The 15,051-nt window shown below is 46.1% G+C and overlaps 1 protein-coding gene across 2 annotated transcripts in view; it reads left to right on the top strand.

The window, feature by feature from the left end:
* Positions 1 to 15,051, top strand: part of TMEM131L (transmembrane 131 like) — a 139,177-nt gene that overhangs the window by 38,234 nt on the left and 85,892 nt on the right. The gene's annotated exons all lie outside the window — the stretch shown is intronic.

Here is a 15,051-nt window from a genome sequence, read left to right on the forward strand (position 1 = left end):
TCTTTAGAAAAGACTATAAAATGCTAAGGAGAAAATTAAAGCCACTATAGGTACTGAGGTAACTGCTGTATTTTAATTAATTAGTTAACTTGTTGTTTGTGTTATCTGACTTTGATGTCACCCACTGTCCTCCTGCTGGTCCCCTGTAGTAAGAATTTTTCACGTCCAGGGTCCAACCCAGGATCACCTGTTGCATTTCAGTTGTCATGTCTCGGTAGCCTTCCTTCGTCTGGCTCAGCCGCAGTTTTTCTTTGGCCTCAGCTTTGACATTTGAAAAGGTGGGGGCAGTTACTCTGTAGAATGACCCTCAGATTGGGTTTGTCTGGTGCTTAGTGAGATGCAGGTCATGCGGAGGTGGCAGGAGCACCCCAGGAGATCCCATCAGGCGGCCTAACTGCTATTATTATTATTTTAAATAGCAGCTTTATTGAGATAAAAGTCACAGAAACCCACATAAATGCACCCTGTGAAAATGTATAACTTGTTGGTATTTAGCATGCTAGCAGTTGTACAGCCTTTGCCACTATCTAATTTTAGCACATTTTCATGGCCCCCAAAGGAAACCTCACACCCATCGGCACTCCCCTCCCAGGCGCCGGTTCAGCCCCCGGAAGCACCGCTCCACGTTCTCTCTCTCTCTGGATTTGCCTGCTCTGGGTATTTTGTATAAACAGTCATACAACATGCAGTCTTTCGTGACCGATTTCTGTCGTTTCACACAATGCTTTAAGGTTTGCCCACATGGTAGCACACATCAGCACTTCATTCATTTGCATTACCAAAAACTTGCTGTTGTATGGCTGTACCACACTTTGTCCGTCCACCAGTTGATGGACTTCTGGGTGTTTCCTGTTTTGGGCTACTTGCTGCTGTGAACATCGGTGGAGAAGCTTTTGTGTGGACCTGTGTTTTCAGTTCTCTTGGGTGTATATTTACGAGTGGAATTGCTGGTCCACGTGGTAACTGTGTTGCACTGTGGGAAACTGCTGTTATCTAAAGTGCCTGTACATTTTACATTCTCACCGGCGGTGTGCGAGGGCTCTCGTTTTTCTACATCATCACCAGTACTTATCACCCAACCCTTTGACTGTAGCCCTGCTGGTGCGTATGAAGTGGTACCTCGCTGTGGTTTGCGTCTGCATTGCTCTAATGCAGTGCTGGACATCTTTTTATGTACTTATTGGCCATTCGTATATATTCCTTGAAGAAGTGTGTGTTCAATCTTTTGCCTGATTCTAAATTGCATTAATTGTATCTTTCTTCTTGAGTTGTGTACTATAAGGTTTAATGTATTGCACCAGGATTTTTTTCTGTTAATAGAGTATAATATTTTTGCCATCTATTTTTAAATGGGATTTTTGACATATACTGTTTTACAATTTGATTCTTTTTTCCTAGTTCAATTTAGATGTAATCGATATATATCCCTATATAAGTTTAGGGTATACAGTATAATAGTTTGAGTACATATGTTCTGAAATGATTACTGTAATCAGGTTAGTTAGCATTCATCATCTCATATAGATATAATAAAAAATAAAGCAAAAGGAGAAAATAATTTTTTCTCGTGAGAACTTTTAGGATCACTCTCTTAAAAACTCCCCTGCATGTTACACAGCAGTGCTGACTGTGGTCATCACACTGTGTTTTACGTCACAGTGTGGTTTACGTCGCTAGTGCTTACTTGTCTTGTCACTGGAAGTTTACACCTCTTATTACCTTTCTCTGGTTCTCCCTACCCCCCACCATCCAGTAACAAGAAGATCTCTTTTTCTGTGAGTTTGGTTGGTTGGTCTGTTTTTTATTACACATGTAAGTGAGATTATACAGTGTTTGTCTTTCTCTGACTTACTTTACTCAGCATAAATGCCTGCGAGGTCTATCCACGTTGTTGCGAGTGGCAGGATTTCCCCATTTTTAATGGTTGAATAATAATCCATTGTGTGTATGTATAACAACTCCTTCATCCATTGCTCTGCTGATGAACATTTAGGTTGTTTCCCTGTCTTGGCTGTTGCAAATAATTCTGCCATGAACATGTGGGTGCAGGTATCTTTTTAAGTTAGTGTAGCTTGATGTTTTGGCTTTAATATAATTGATTATATACTTTTATTGTATTTATTTACTCATTGAATTTATTGGGTGACATTTGTTAATACAGTTACAGGTTTCAGGTGTATAATTCTATAATAATACATCCATATATTGTGTGTTCTGTATCTCATCTTCTTCCATGACCATTTATCCCCCCTTTACCCTCTCCAACCACCCCTCACCTCCTTGCCCTCTGCTGATCACCAGGCTATGTCTCTGAGGGTTTTTTATCTTAATCCCCTGATCTTTTTCACCTAGCCCTTCCACCCCTCCCCTTCGACAGCTGTCAGTCTGTTCTCTGTACTTGAGTCTGTTTCTATTTTGTTTGTTGGATTCCACATAAGAGTGAAATCATATGCTATTTGTTTTTCTCTGACTGGCTTATTTCACTTAGTATAGTGCTCTCCAGGTTCTTCCACGCTGTTGCAAAGGGTAAGATTCTCTTTACAGCTCACAGTAGTATCCCATTGTGTAAATGTACCACAACTGAGAGTAGTATTCCATTGTGTACATGTACCACAGCATTTTTATCCACTCATCTACTGATGAGTAAGGCACTTGGGCTGCTTCCATAGCTTGGCTGTTGTAAATAACGCTGAAGTGAACAGTTACTTGGTTTTTAAAGTTGATCTGAGTTTGGAACATCTGGAAAAGCCATTGTTAATTCGAGTGTACCTCTTTTCACGTGCATTCATTTACTAACGAAGTTGGCTGGTCTCTTCTTTGTTTCCTGCCCTTGGATTAGCTTCCCGAGCCTGGAGACTTCCTCCTGCGCCTCCTCCAGGTGGATCTCTCCCTGGAGGGACATCCTTGACCTGGGGAGGCTTTCCCACCCCACCCCCACCCGCACAGACTCAAACACAGTCTCCTTCTCACTTTCACAGGGTCCTTCTGAGGCCAGGGAGGGATTCTAGAAGTGTGTTCACATGGTTATGTTTTCTATTAAACCTCTGAAAGCAAGATATATTATGTGTTTTCCCCCCTTATACACCCCGCTGCCCTTACAATAGGTTTCAGCCCCACGACAGCTGGATCTGCCCCGGCCTAGGACAGGCTAGGTGTTCAATACAAAGTGGAGTTGAATGGAACTCGTGAAGTGTACTGCTGTTTTTTTTAGCATTTAGGCAAGGAGCCTCTTTGTTCCTCTGAGGCTTGGTTCCTGGTAGGCTCATGAAAAAGGTGGTAGCAGTGAAAGAGGTGCTCTTGGAAGGTTTTTAACATGTGAGATAAATTCTGTGTGCGGTGCGTGTTCCCACACCTGTTAACCAGGAGTCGAAAACCCGTGTTGGTGCAGTCCTGCTTTTCTGTGACAACCCAGTCGAATTTCTCGGGGCCCACGGAGCCCCCGTGCTACCTCACCGTGTGGCTCATGTCTCTTCGAGCCTCTGCACTGAGTGGGGGGCTTCTGGAACCCCATCTTCCATGTCTTGAAAATTTGCCCAACTCGAGTGATGGGGTTTCAAAGGTGATTTATTTACCAGTTTTCCCTATTTCCTAAGTTACTTTAACTGTATGTTTAATAGTCCAGTATGCTTTTGGTTGAACAGAATGTTTCTGACTTGTTTTTAGTGAGAGCTGAGACCTGGAGAATTGGGGTGAACACACGGGGCTTTAGTTTGACAGCCGGGTTCTTGTTGAGAACGGAGGTGGGTCAGCAGGTGTTGCGTTCTCACAGGTCCCCTAGAGCATGCTGTGCCCTGTTAATACAGGACTGAGCACTTGAACATAAAAACGTCTCCTTATTTCCTGAGCACCTTGGCGTAGTACTCTAGGATGCTACTGAGTATTTCAAGACAGCCTTTGGGTGTCACACAAAGCTGTGGCAGCCCGGCGTGGGGCTGGGCTTCAAGAGCCAGTGCAAAGAGAAAAATAGAATCAGAAGAGGCTGAGCCCACTGCCGAGCGAGGTCTGTGAAAGGAAGAAGCCGGTGTCAGTAGCTGAGAAACTTGTTAATCGGCTATAGAACAGCTTGAAAACGTAGTGAGGAAATTCATTTTTGTCTTAGCCGTAGCTTTTCCTTGACAGGAAAGGTATGTAACCAGCGCAAGGTGTGTGATGTTGCAGGGCAGGGAGACTGGTGGGACTCCACCCCATGGAAAGGGAAAATTGGGTGAGTTAATGAGAAATTTGCCACTGAGTACAGTCGTGCGTGACAGTTTCAAGAAGTAAGGACAGTCTCTGGCACATGCTGGCACAGGTTTTCTGTAAAAATCGATAGCCTCACTTGGTGCTCAGACACTATCTGCAGCGGCCGGAGAGTGGATCAGTGCGAGCTTTCAGCCCCTCGCTGGAATTTACGACTGCAAGGGACACACCGGGCTGTTTGCTGATGGGGCAGCCACCCCACAGGCCTGACTGTGGCCACACAGACGTGGAGAGACTTTAACCTGTGGTCTACTTGCGGCGTTTTAAACTTCTGAACACCTTTCTTACATTCCCTGAGATCGGGGAGGAAAATTCGGCATGTCAAGGACTCGTTAAATTGGTGATGTGACCAAGCAGCCTTAGGACAAATGAGAAGCCGCCGTGAGCGGGCAGCACGTGAGCTGGGGGTATGTGGCCGCTGCATGGGGTACCTTGCGTCCTTGGCCTAGAGATTTGGGAGGAAAAGTCCTCTGGGATTTCAACAGCAGCTGTCTGATGTCATGTGTAAATATTGTCTTTTGCAGTTGCTTGCTTGGGGCCAAGCTTTCAGTGAAAGTTGCTGAAGTGACAAAAGCTGTGATAGAAAATTATTTGGTGGCCGAGCACGTGTAGTTTTGAAGCCGAAGACTTTGTACAGCAGGTCCTCGAATAACCTCATTTCATTCACTGTCCTTTCATTATACTGCTGATGACGGGGGTAGGCATTTCGCTCATGTTTACATCGCTGGCCTGGGGGAAGCTGGTTTCGTTATACATCGTTGTGCTGGAAGTCACAGGAACTCTTGTGACTAAGGCTTCCACTTTTTAAAAAAGGTTTTATTTATTTATTTTTCAGAGAGGGGAATGGAGGGAGAAAGAGGGAGAAAGAAAGGGAGAGAAGCATCAATATGTGCCTGCCTCCTGTGTGCCCACCACTGGAGACCCGGCCCTTGACCCAGGCACGTGCCCTAGGCCGGGAATTGAACCAGGGATCCTTTGATTCTCAGGCTGGCACTCAATCAATCCACTGAGGCACACCAGCCAGGGCTTAAGGCTTCCACTTTTTATTCTTGCTACAGGGATGGTGAAGTTTTAGTCTGACATCTGGTGACATGAACACCTTAGAAGGAGAAAAACTGGGATAAAAGTATGGAGAGATTTGAAATTGCTATGGAAGGAGTTTGAATGTGTTTACCTGTTTGACTGTATTAGTTGAGACATATAGAATATGGAGAATGAGCTACCTTATTTTTGAAAAATCCTCACCAGAGGATATGTTTATTGATTTCTTTTTAGGGAGAGGGGGAGAGAAACATTGATATTAGAGAGAAACATTAATCAGTCACACCCCCTCCCCCATTCTGCACTGTATGTGCCCCGACGGGGGATCGAACCCACAACCTTTTGGTGGGCGGGATGACACTCCAATCAACTTAACCACCAGGTCAGGGCAGAATGAGCAGCTTTAAACTTTAATACTTGCGTTGACCTGGGAAGGAAACAACAGGCAAATGTAACTTTAAAGCAAATACGTGCATTTAGTACATATGTACTTTGGCCTATTTCAGTGGCAGGGACCAAGAAAACATGGCCCCTACGGGCAGGGGGACGAATTCCTGCTGTCCCCATCGGGCCGGGAGACGGAAGGTCACTACAAGTCCAGGAAGGTGGCCTGGCGGCTCCTTCCACACTTACTCCTTCCACACTTACTGTTTCACACGGGCTTTTTGAAGAACCTGCTCTACCAAGTGTATATTACGGGTGAGAAACAGGAATCAGTGTTGTAGACAAATAGGGAAGTGTGACCATCCTGGAGCACAGGGAGTTTACACGTTTATTCACTTGAAAACGAAACCACCAGGGTAAAGCCCGGGGCATAAATGCCAGCAGTCGTTTGCTCCGGGAAGATCTTGCCAGGAATTCATTGGGGGCCGGCCCCCGAGGGCCTCTGCCTTTTGGGACAACCACACCTGCTTCCTCATTTGAGCGAACGTTGGGGGTGGAAGGATTCTGGAGGCTTTAAATGTCCGTGGCCCACGTTTCTTGGTGCCAATTTTACTTAAGACTTTGGAAGGAAGATTTTCATATTAAAATAAGCCTAAAAGTAAAACGCTCAGTTTGCATCCATGTTAAAAACAGACTAGTCTTTAACTATTTTTCACACTTTAGGTAGGGAATTGGGAAGGTCCCGGATCCCTGCGAAGTGAATTGTCATGTGAAGGGAGTTTCTGGGGGAAGTTGGAGAAGTGATGATGAGACATCAGGAAAGGCCAGCCCCATGCGGCTCCTCTCCTCCTCCTCGGGACTGGGCAGGTTTAGAGAGGGAGCCACTTTCCCTGCCTGGTGCAGGTAAGTGAGGTGCCAGGGTTTCATGACTGAGCGGAGAAATCATTCATTGTAAACCATGGGAACGCCGCTTGAAGTATTTTCGCTTTAGAGTTAGTTCATGGGAAGCACTGTGGGGCTTTTCATGGGGACTGGTGGTGGCTTCTGCTTTTTCAGCTGAGGTCTTTGGATCCAGCACTGAAAACAGTGTCCTGAGCCCTGGCCAGGTAGTTCGCTTGCTCAGAGCATTGTCTTGATATACTAAGGCTATGAGTTTGATCCCTGGTCAGGACACATATAGGACTCAACCAATGAATGCATAAATAAATGGAACAATAAATTGATGTCTGTACGTTTGTCACTCTCCCCTCTCCTTTCTCTCTCTCTCTCAAATCGGTAAATAAACAAATTAAAAAAGTGGAAACAGTTCCCTGAAGTCACAGAGGTGTATATGTGCTGAAGGAACCAGTGGCTGAAGTGACTTGACTTTAATTCACCTTGGGATGCCAGTCATTTGTGGGTGTGACTTTAGTGGGGAAGGGTCCATCCTGGATGGGTGTGGCCAGCACTGCCCACAGGGTGGTGATGCACAGTCGTGAGCCACTGTCATCTGTGTAATCTTGGGCTTTCTTTCACGTCTAGAATGTGGATGATACCCACTCTTCAGAGTGGTGGTCCTGAGGATGGAGATGATGAGTCTCAGCTGGACGTGTTAGGGGCCAGTGCATGGCGGTGGTGGCCGTGCTGGGCATAATGGTTCTAATACCCCCGGGAGGGAAGACAGTGGCTATTTCTGAGGGAAAATGCTGGGCCCTGGCCTCCTGGGCAGGACTCACTCAGTCCATGTGCCCCCCCCATAATGTTTCGTTTAGTTCAGACTTGGATAGCCTCCATTATAACTGCCAGAAACGTCGTGCATTTCTTAAATACAGATGGGCCCTAGTTTAGACAGTAAATTCCTGAAGACTGTTTTTTTTAAAAAATGCATTCATTTAAAACATTTTTTACTTACTGATTTGAGAGAAAGAGAGAGATTTGTTATTCCTCTTATTCATTGGTTGATTCTTGTATGTTCCCTGACTGGGGATGGAACCTGCAACCTTGGTGTGTTGGGAGATGTTCTAACCAGCAGGTCAAAGACCGTACTCATTTTAATCGTGATAACTATGTGTAATACAAAATTCACCTTTTTAATAAATTGTAAGCGTAGAGGACCGAGGCATTGAGTATAGTCACATTGTTGTGCGGTCATTGTCACCGTTCGTCCACAGAACTCTTCATCCGTGAACTGCAGCGGTGCTTTTTAAACTGGCACCACCCACCTGCCCCCGGCTGCCCCCACCCCACCCCTCTGGCCCTTGGCAACCACTGTCCTGCTTTCCACTCTGGGTCCCTCACACAAGTGGAGCCACACGGTCTGTGTGCTTTGGGGACTGGCTCCTGACACTTAGCATTGTGTCTGCAAGGGTCATCCACGCAGCAGACGTGTCCTTTTGTTTTGTATTTCTCAGTCTTATTCTAGAAGAAATGCATGTTCGTTTAAGCCTTTTAACCATACAGAGAAGAATGAAAACATCCCGTAAGTCTCCGACCCAACGTGATTCTCACTCTCCCATGTCTGTGCCTCTCCTGGGGCTGGGTCTGCTTAAAGCAGACCGGGCTGGCGTAAACCCCCCAGGTCCGGGGGCCGTTGGCCTCCTCTTGGAGTGCGAGGGAAGCCGCTGAGCAGCAGTTCTGAAGGCGGTGAGAAGTGAAGCGTGAGTCTGTGTGGGACTGTGGTGGAGGAGTGGGGGAGAATGTGGAACAGCGAAGTGGGAACCCTCAACCGCCTTTTATGAAATGGGACATTCTCACCTTTGAAGCTCGAGCTTGTGGGTTTTGAGTTCCTGTTTTGTGCCCTTTAATTTCAACTTTCTAAGTTCACGAGTTTGTCATAAATAAGGTGTCCCGGCTTTCATGATGTGCCCACACTGGGCGACCTCACAAGGATAGTACCTCTCTTTCCAAGGTGGGTGGGTTGGGAGGGGATCTTTGGGCTGAGCACCTGGGGGAGGAGGGGACCAGGTAGAAGTGAAGGCACCTCTGGTCCTCGAGACTCAGCACAGCGGGGAGAAGCTTCCAGGAAGCTTCCCCTTCCCCCAGTCACCCTGTTCCTTCTGCCAGAACATTTGGGGCTCTGTCTGCCTAATTCTCAAGTCTCTTGTTTGTTTCCACCCAGTGAGATGGAGTTCCTTCAGAGAAAGATCCTCATGTTATTTCGAAATGTTGGATCTCCAGCCCTTAGCTGGGTGCTTTAGCTGTAAATATTCTTTAATAAATGTTTCCTTGAGGGATTGGAGAGCCTGCCCAGAAAGTAGCTGTTCCTGGGCCTCATTCTGGGCCATGCCCACTTGGACTCTGTCCCCAGTTCTCGAGTCCACCGCCTCTTTCCCTCTGTTTTTACCTGCCCTCCCCACCCACACTTCCCCACCCTCCCACTCCACAGACCACTTTCCACACTGGGTTTGCCTGAGGCCCTGCCTTGAAGTGCCTCCGTGGGTTAGGGTGCAGGAAATCCCCCGAGGCCTCCGCCCGCGCCTGCAGAGCTCCTGGGCCTTCCCGGAGCCTGCTCGGGTGCCTGGTGTTGAGCCTGTTCAGGACTTCAGGATTGAGTAGGTTTTCGCGGCTTCGTTTGTTCATTTAACCATCATGTAGTATTTCTGTGGCACTGTGTTTTCTTTGGTAAAAACAAACAAACAAACAAAGCCTAAAAACCATGTGGCTGTAGGATTACCTGTGGGTTTTTTGTTTTGTTTTGTTTGCTTTTAGCATTTGTTGTGCCTTTAGCATTTCATGTCAAAGACCCGAAATAGATTTTCCTGGGAATATCAATCTCAAACATTATGTCAGGCACTGGCAAACCATGATTATTAAAACTGTCAAAATTATGTTGCTTTTTAACTAGAAGCATTGGTGACATTGAGGAATTTCCCCTGTTGGTCTCATTGCTGTCTGTTGAATGAAATTCCTTCTAGAAGACATGAGGTTGAGCAGTTTGCCTAAAGGGAAGGGGAGACCTAGAGAAGGGGACAGTTGTCTCAGGAATGCAATGAAGAGGGGAGAGAAACATAATAAACAAACAAAAAAACAACCTAAAATTTTGAAGGGAAACAGCCCAGCCTTGTGTAGCAGGAAACCAAATCTGATGCAAGTCTGAAGGTAAGACTATGAGGTAAAAAGAAGAGGAAGTCTTTGAGGAAGAGGAATTAAAATTTTAGAGATGCAAAGACCGAAATTTGCGGAGGTGGTTGGCTAACGGTTTTGAAGGGTGTGTGGAGGTGAGCAGTCACGGGGGAGGGGGAGGAATGGTGGCTACTTCTACAAATTAGCCCCAGCTTTCCTAGTGGCTAAGAATGAACATAATGTTATCAGTAGGATTGTGGGAGAAGGTCTGCAGCGAGCCAGTATTCCAAGAGAATGAAAATTTAAGCCCAGATTAGGGCCCTCCTAATATCGCCCTCCTCCCTGCAGTTAGGCCTATGGATTCTGTGGAACATTTTATTGTTTTCCAGGCCAAGCTCAGGGTGATACCCAGGGACCCACCCACTCAGAAGAGGCAGCAGACAGTCAGTGGAGGAAGTCCCTTCTAGCCAAGGATCAGTCCTGCCCTTCGCTCTTGACACAGTTTTGTCCTTACATTCCTGCTTACAAAATTCATGGTAGTTGCAGCCAGATTAGGTCATTCATAAAAGAACGGAGAGAGTGGAAATCATCATCCCATCCCATCCTGTTCTGAGACTGTTTTACTGGCACATCTCACTGTGGGTGTGCCAGGCTGTCTTTACGTTTCCCACCTGTCACTTCTGTTTGACTTTTGTCGTCTCTCCTGCAAAAAATTGGCAGGGAGTTTGGCCACTGGCTGCACTAGATGGCCCTCCTGAAAGCTTTGCACCCTGAGGATTCCTTTCTACTGCTCGTGGGCCTGGCAAGGGCCTGGGTGCACCTGCCTCAGTCACATGCAAGTGCTGGTGGCCAGGGAGGAGCCTGTCCATGTCCTGTCCCACAGTGCTTTGTAAATTTTTAAAAAGGCCCCAAAGAAAAATGGTTGCTGATAACAAGCACCCATAGGGCATTTTTAATGGCTGACCCTGTTTGCAGGTAAAATGTGTTATGGGTGTTTTAAAGTTGCTTTCTGTATGTCCTATTTTGAAGGCAGTTTCTATAATAACAGAGTATGCTTTTTTTTTTTTTTGGTTTGTTTTAAGGGACTTTTGTCTAGTAGGTCGTGGACTGTTTGGTAGAAGGTCTGGATCCGTTTCTCTGTTGGCTTCTAACTAGATCCCTGACCTTGGGTGAGTCATCCTCTGGGTTCCCTGGCCTGGAGGCAAGATTTAGACCCTCTGGCCTGTAAGGTCACTTCTTAAATCAAATCCCAATGTTATGGCTTGATTTTATCCCTCTAAATTAATTATTTAGAGGGTTGGTAGCCGTGTCGTTGATTCTGTGCAACATTGTCGTTGCTGTGATTTATTGGGTGCTTTTGGCCAGGATGTAGCCTTTCCACTTCAAAGTAGTTGCCGTGGGAAAACAGGATTGGCTTTGCGTGTGTTATGTTTCTAGGAACAGGCTGGGGAGGGAGAGCGGGGACGCGACCCCTTTTCCAAGACCGCCCTGCTCGGCTGGCGCTGTGTGCTTCACGGTGCGGAGTGTGCTCAACAGCCCCCGTCTGCGTCTTTGACAGGCATCCTTTCACTGCGCATGCTCGTTTTCCCTGCCTTCCTAAACCACCTTGAGTTTGTTTCCCTGCAGTTTCATCTTTTGGGTTCCATCTTTTTTTTGAGGCTCCTTGGATTTTTTTCGTCCTGTGTGTTTTTAGAGCGCTAGCAAGCCAAACCATTAACATAAGCAGCTGCTTTCTCCCTTGGTCTGGGCCGGGTCTCCTTGGCAGGCTGAAAGCCATCGCTGGCTAAGGCCCGGCGTGAGCCGTCACTCACCGGCTTCTCCGGTCTCTGAAATGGAGAGCAGGGCGGGTAGGTATGGTGGAACAGTGTAGCCTCAACGTACTTCTAGATTTTATCATCAGATGACATAAAACAGGTTGCAGCTTGCCTCTTCAAAGAGTGGGTTATCGAGTTGTAAAAATGGAAATTTATTGATAGGGAGAACTCCAGTATATGAAAACAGAACAGAGTAAGGCTGTGTTTCAGCTCTTAGCAGTTGGTGTTGATAGATTTGTGTGGGTCGAAAAACATAAGTTTTATATTTACTGTATTCTTTTCCAGTGGCTGGGGAAAATTGTGGTATGTTTGAACATACTGAAAGAAGATGACTGGTTTTAAAATAGAGTGTACAGTCTGATGGCAGAAATGCACATAAACACACTCACCTGTGGAAATTTAGGGGAAAACCTCTAGGTTTAAAAGCAACAAAATACTTAAAAACAAGGTGAGAACAAGTGTCCATTTAAAAGCAAGTAGAGGAGAAAAAGGATCACTTTAGAACTTGTGGAGGAGATAACGTTCTCACTTCCATTTTCTCCTATGTTCTTCCTGCTTCCCTGAAAACCCTGGTCTTGGCTCTTGTAGGTTCCCTTCCCAGACATGTCTCATAATGTGTTTTCATAAAAGTTGCTGTATCAAGCAAAGCAGTTCCAAGGTATACCTCAGTGGTAGAGTTTCCTAGACTAAGAAATACTATGGGGAACAAGGGATTCGGTTGGGGTTGGGGAGCCAGTCCCTCCCTTGGGGAGTGTGGGAGAGAGATAGGGTAGACTTGGAAACTCAAGAGAAACCTTCAGCCAGTGTGTGCTCAACCTGGTATGTTGTAGGTCACACTGGGCCTTGCAATTTCGCTCCCTTTCTGTGGGGCTGCTGGGTATGAATTTAGTCTGGTCTGGGAGGGCTCCATCCTCTGGGCAAGGAGGTGAGGTCCTATGAGATGAAGAAGGTCCTTCCATCGCCATCCAAGGGGCTACCGAGTCCCCTCGTGGTCTCCTCTGTCCCAGGATCATTGGTGATTGCCAGGATATCTTGTGATTAATTTGATCCCGAGGTTTATGGGAAACGACACTTCATCTGGTGTCGGGGGACGTTTGACTTTCATCTCCAGAGAATGGAAATGTTCTGTCGCACACAGACTTGGTTGTAATTGCAGTAGTAAAAGAAATGATTGACTATTTTGAATTTTCTATTTTAGGGAATTGCACACAGCATGCTTCACAGTGTGGCAGGTGAGGTGGAGTCCTTTTACAAAAGAAAGTAAAAAGTTTCCATTTAAAACAAATGAGCAAGCTTTTGTGGGTGCCTCTGCCATCTAAAAGTGAATATGTAAAGTAAGAAGCCTGTGTGGACTCCTTATTTAGAAACAGATGGTGCCAGTCTGGAAGGGGTGGGTTACAAAAGGTGAAGAACCCGAGAGGAGAGGAGAGAAAGCTGAATCCTCAGGGTGGGGGTGGGGACCCTAATGCAAGCACAAATAGGATACCAAGTTAAATCTAGAAGTAAAAGTAGTTTATTCACAGGAGAAAATAAATTCAGAAGTCAAGGGCCCATGTACCTCTTTTTGATCACACCTGTGGTGTATTCCCAGGCCCGACTCCCTGCATTGGAAATGGCTTTGTTTGCTTTAAAGATCTCCCTGCACTTCCCACCCTGTCCAGGTGACAGTGGGAGATTTTCCATATTTGACATGTGCCCTTGTTTTGAAGTCACCCAGTGTATTGTATTAAGATCTGATTGCAAAAATGGGCTCTGTGGGCTGTTACTCAAGACGTCACCATATGTTCCTGTGCGAGACTCATGCATGCTTTTACAACAAGGACAGCTATCCTTTCAAATTTGAGTAGCTTATAGTTCATATTGGTGTCAAATATTCTGTTTGCAGCATCTAAAATTCTCGCTGTCTCTACCGCTCTTTTTCCTTAGGTCTCTGCTGCTCGTCAGAGGCGGTTATGCATTCATAGTATCTAATGCTGTGTTGGACATCTGGTCCAGAAAATGCTGTGTCAAAAATGTTGGTTGCTTTTGGGCAGATCTTGCTAATGTGATTATTAGAATTTTCCAGTGAAGGTGGTTAGTACATTTTGTATTAATCCTATCTGTTTAGTTCAAGTGTCATTAACTTGGTGAATGACAGAATTTGGGGGCAAACAGCCAGTTTATTGGATGATAAAAATCAGGAGCCTAAAACAAACAAACAAACAAACAAACAAACAAACAAACACTAGACAGGCTGCACTGTAAGCCAAATGGGAGAAGAAGAAATTCAGAAGGCATCATTAGACACCCTACTGGAATTTGGATTAGCAGTTGTCCCCACAGGAAGGGGGATGTGGAGAGAAAAAGGGCAGAGGAAGCCAGGCAGGTGAGAGAGACTTGGGGGAGTTAGAAACTGCTTGAAAGCGAGTGATGTATTAGTCTGTGTTACTGTTGGGGGCCTCTGTTCGGGGTAGGTTGGCATGCTGGACTCAGTTCTGATGACTGCTGGCAATGCAATAGCACCAGAAACACATGCAATTAACGTTAAGTTCAACCACCCTCTGGAGTGTAGCAGACAGTGAGCGATTCTTCCTGTGAGTTGACTTAGTATGCATTGGTTTAGGACCCAGGATGGTGGCAGACGCTGCTCCCAGGTCCTGGGGGTCACAGCTGGCAGGATATTCCTGACTCAGTGGTTCCAGGTAGCTCCCTGAGGTGCTGCACCTTCCCCAGGTGCCAGAGGTACCAGCACCCTTGGGGGCCAGTTTCCTGTTGTTTGGGAGTCCTTCCTGGGAGCCCAGCATGCAGCCTACTTCCTTGACCCTTTCAACAATCACATAGGTACCAAATTCCCTTTATAAACACCCTCTTTCTGCTTAAAATAGCTAGCTTATTTCCTGCAACCTGGCTCTCCCTGGGACTGAAGAATTTTGTAGGGAAATGAGCTGCATTAGAAACAGAGGCATCTCTGGAAGGGTCCCAGAATGAATGGCAGATAGATGGATAAAGGGGCCTGTGGCTCCCGAATGCACACACTCCTCCTGCTTTCCAGTGGGAGCAGAGACCGTGGAAGTTCTTGGGGGTGCTGTTCCCCAAATTCAGACTTCCGGGCTCTGTGCCCAGAGAACTAGCTGAGTCCTGGGATCCATATTTTCTTTTGAAAGCTGCCCCTGGTTCACTCTTGTGAGGGATGCCAAACTGGCTACCAGTGGCCCAGATTTCCTGACTCCCTGAGCTGGTGCTCACGATTTTTCTTTTTTAAGGGAGGAAATGTTTAGGAGCTAACATTTTTAAAGATTCCCTTGCAGGGGAGTTCCCTTTTCTTGAATTTAAAGGGATTAATTCTGAAGCTGCTGCCAGAATGTGGCAGTCTTTCTAGCGTAGGGGGTGTAGGACTTCCCTCTCTCGTTATTACTAGAGGAAAGAAATCTATTTCGAAAGTGTCACTGAATACTCAATAAAAATGGAAGTTGTTTGTAATGAGAGTTAAAAAGTTCACTAAATACTTTATTACAGTAGTTCGTTGAGTAAGTATGGCACTTGGCAGTGTAAC

Source organism: Artibeus jamaicensis, unplaced genomic scaffold, assembly GCF_021234435.1.
Source record: "Artibeus jamaicensis isolate MK-2021 breed Jamaican fruit bat unplaced genomic scaffold, CSHL_Jam_final scaffold_537, whole genome shotgun sequence".
In the NCBI taxonomy this organism is placed as follows: Eukaryota; Metazoa; Chordata; class Mammalia; order Chiroptera; family Phyllostomidae; genus Artibeus; species Artibeus jamaicensis.